This window comes from Anser brachyrhynchus (assembly GCF_964034855.1).
Source record: "Anser brachyrhynchus genome assembly, chromosome: 1".
Taxonomy (NCBI): Eukaryota; Metazoa; Chordata; class Aves; order Anseriformes; family Anatidae; genus Anser; species Anser brachyrhynchus.
In genome coordinates this window covers 33,223,682-33,227,561 of record NC_137694.1, presented here as the reverse complement: position 1 = coordinate 33,227,561, position 3,880 = coordinate 33,223,682, and positions in this window count along the sequence as shown.

Here is a 3,880-nt window from a genome sequence, read left to right as displayed (position 1 = left end):
GGGAAGAGAGTGGAGACAAGGCTCTCACAGCCCCAGGTGATGCCCTCATGGCTCCTGAGAAGGAAGGAAAGCAAAAAGGTAGAATCAGCAGCCTCCTGGGGCTGGGAAGAGGCTATCATCCCCAGCCCCTCAGTGCCAGCTAGGTGAGAGGGTTCCCCATTCCTTCCGGTGGCTTTCCTACATCCCATCCAGAGGCATGTGGGTGTCTCCATGTATTCAATGGGGAGCCCAGATACATACCCAGGGCTGGGTATTTCAGCAGGCGCCAAGATCTTGGGTTCATCCTGTGTAACAGTCAGCCAGAAACTGTTCTCTGGAGTTCTCCACTGACTTCAGAGCAGCGTAGCAAGATTACATTCCTGGCTCAGGTTCTCAAAGTTAGTGGGATGGAGCTGGCTACAAGTGCTAAAAGTTCAGAATTGCAACACTCAGTGTTGCAACATCTAAAGCCTTTTGTGGCCTGATCTGCTGGGGAAATTCTGGTTAGGTAAACGCAGTGGTGTTTTACAATTGACTCTAATGGCCCTGGAAGTCATTTAAAGAATTCTGTACAAAAGCAAATGCTGCTACTCTAGAAGCAGGTATTAACTGGCTTTGCTCGGATAATATTGAGAGATCAAAGCCATTCCTCCTAGGTCTTGCTGTAATGAAAGATAGGTTTTAACCATTCTTTAAAAGCAGTGAATCTTTTCAATTCTCTTTCTCCTAAAAGCTCTTTCTATCAGATGTATTTCGATAGAGTTAAAACCACGTCCCTGTTTTCTTACTAAATGCTCCTATTTATACGTTAAAAAACCTGGCAGGTTTGCAGGTACTGAAAAAAAAATCTCAAGGGGACAGCATTATTGAAATGGAATGGGATTTAAAGTGAGAATTCATGAATATCCCTTTCGCTGGACATGACTGCAAACCTTGCAGAGATCTGTGGCATGCTCCTATTCATCCCAGTCCAGCTGGGGACGCGCAGGTTGTGTCTGCACAGCCTTTGCTCTCTGCCTCACTGGAGAAGGAGGGCAGAACTCAAAGCAGTGGCCATGAGCCCAGCCCAGCTCGATGGTGGGGAAGGTGAGGCTGCTCCAGCATGAACGATGCAGGTAGAGGGGGCCAGGGAAGGCTGTGACTGTGACTGGAGAGCAGGATGTCTGCAGGGGTTCCTAAAACCTGGCCCTGTTCCATGAAACTGGACGCATCTCAGCCTTTTGGCTTGGTTCTTGATGAAGAAACTCAAGATAGTGGAAACCTCTCTGAGCTCAGCACTAACACACATATCACTAGCCATCTGCTTTGCCTTTTGCTGGTTACTTCGCTATTAATGTTGACTCTGCAGGTGTCTTCAGACTGCAAATCACTCCATTGCACCATGTAACCCTAACACAAAAACAGTTACAGTCACTGCCAAGTTGAAAACATCTGCCTGAGGGAAGACCTTGCAGGCCCAGGGTATGAAAGTATAGCTGTGAGATAGACCAGCAAGGAGTTATTCCAACACACCCTGGCTACATAGCTTGGTTCAGTTCACTTCACCTGATTGTGCCTCCATCCTACTCTTTTTGCACAGTGCCCTTAAACTGGTGGATGAAAGGGGTCCCTGGAGCTGAGAAGAAGTGGGAACAGCCACTGTCAGCTGTCCTGGGTTCAGACTGAGCAGAGCAAGGACTATGGGGTGGTAGGAAAGATGGCACCACCCAAGATACTGGTCTAAATTTGTCTCTCTGGTTGAAAGTCACTAAGGCCCAAGAACATACACAAAGATAACTCGTTGTTATACTTAATGGGAGGTTGGCTGTATTGCACTGGGGTTCCTTTATATTACTGAGTAGCTGGACAAAGCAGAGCCTTGCCACACCAAGGTACGTCAGCTAAAAGCCTGGAAATACTTCTGTTAGAGATGGAGGGACCACAGCTGCTTGATTCAGAAAGCAGATGAAAAAGTAAATGTATGAATAGAGTCTATATGGGTTGGAAGAGGCACAAATTAATAAATGTTACAGAAAATCAAGGTCTCTTATTTATTCTTCCACATAATGCCAAAGCGAGACAATATTAAATGGAAGTGAAAAGCAGCACATCCTGAGTAGTGCATTATTAATTTATGGTATTGATTAATGCATCAAAATGAAGGATTTAGTAAAAGTAAAAGCAAGGAAATGTGTTTGTATGGAGAATGAGAAGATCTAAACTGTTTTAGACAACACTGTGTGACACAAGCCATGGGAATAAAAGGCATGCCCCTAATTAATTTGTAGTAGGTTTCTTGTCCCTTCATTTCGGCAGTGATCTGAACAAGAGCCTGAGATGGCCAGATCATTTCTCTGGTCAGGTGTTGCAATTCTGTAAGGACAGGTTTAGGCATGATTTTGCTAAAATGCTCGGTCCAGCTCATGTGTATCCACATTTCCAGCTAAAATATATTTGACAAAACTTCAGCTGCATGCAGTATGGACAACCTGTTGTCAGTAACTACTGTTTTTCACAGCCTGAGCAATACTAAGGAAACTGAACTTGGCTGGAAACTGAACTGAAGAGGAGTACATTCATTCCTGAGGTGACTCCACTGACCTCACTAGAGCTGCTCCAGAGTTCAGCGTAGCCTTGACCTGTTTTTCTACAGTTCGCAAGTTGTGCGGCTGGAGAACTGCTTCTGCTGTTCCATCCATCTTTGTTCAAAGTAATAACAAGAGAATTAAAAAGGGTTCAGGGAAGGGTGACAAACATGACTGGAGCAGAGGAAAGCTCTCATATCAAGGGAGATTGATAAGGTTGGAGTTGTTTCCCTTAGGAATGAGACAAATAAAAATGAGACATAGAAAAAGAGACAAAATAATAAATAGTCTAGAAGGACTCATCCACACACCCCTCGTGATCTGCTAAAGGACCTTTGGAGGTCCATGGCAATCTAATCAAATTAAGGCCTTGCTACCTGCCTCTCCCCTCTGTCTGGCTGCACAGTTGGGCTCTCTGCCCTGCGTCTCTTATACCTGTTGAGATACAAAAACTGGAAAGCAGGATTAAAAGGAAGGTAGCGCAGGAGCAGCTGTTGTCCACATTTCCTACTTATGAAGACAGGGATAGTCACTGCAAGTGGAGAGTCACATATTCCAAGCCAGAGGAAAGGGAGATGCTTAAAGCAGGAGAGTTTATTATGTCTAATGGTTTGGGATGGACAGGGTGGGATGCACTGGTACTTGCCCTGGACTCTGTTGAACTGATGTGCAGTCAAAAACCTAACATGATGATCCTGAACATCTTTTCCAACCTAGATGATTCTATAATAAAGACAGACAAACAAACAAACAAAAAAACAGGAATAGCCATCTGCTAGGATGGTGACCTGAACTGTCTGACTGCAGCTGGAACAAGTGATGCTTAGGTGCTACTTTTAGATGCTTTTTTCTTTCCTCTTTTTCTTTTTCTTTTCTTTTCTTTTCTTTTCTTTTCTTTTCTTTTCTTTTTTCTTTTCTTTTCTTTTCTTTTCTTTTCTTTTCTTTTCTTTTCTTTTCTTTTCTTTTCTTTTCTTTTCTTTTCTTTTCTTTTCTTTTCTTTTCTTTTCTTTTCTTTTCTTTTCTTTTCTTTTCTTTCTTTTCTTTCTTTCTTTTCTTTTCTTTTCTTTTCTTTTCTTTCTTTTCTTTTCTTTTCTTTTCTTTCTTTTCTTTTCTTTTCTTTTCTTTTCTTTTCTTTTCTTTTCTTTTCTTTCTTTTCTCTTTTCTTTTCTTTTCTTTTCTTTCTTTTCTTTTCTTTTCTTTTCTTTTCTTTCTTTTCTTTCTTTTCTTTTCTTTTCTTTCTTTTCTTTTCTTTTCTTTTCTTTCTTCTTTTCTTTTCTTTTCTTTTCTTTTCTTTTCTTTTTCTTTTCTTTTCTTTTCTCTTTTCTTTTCTTTTCTTT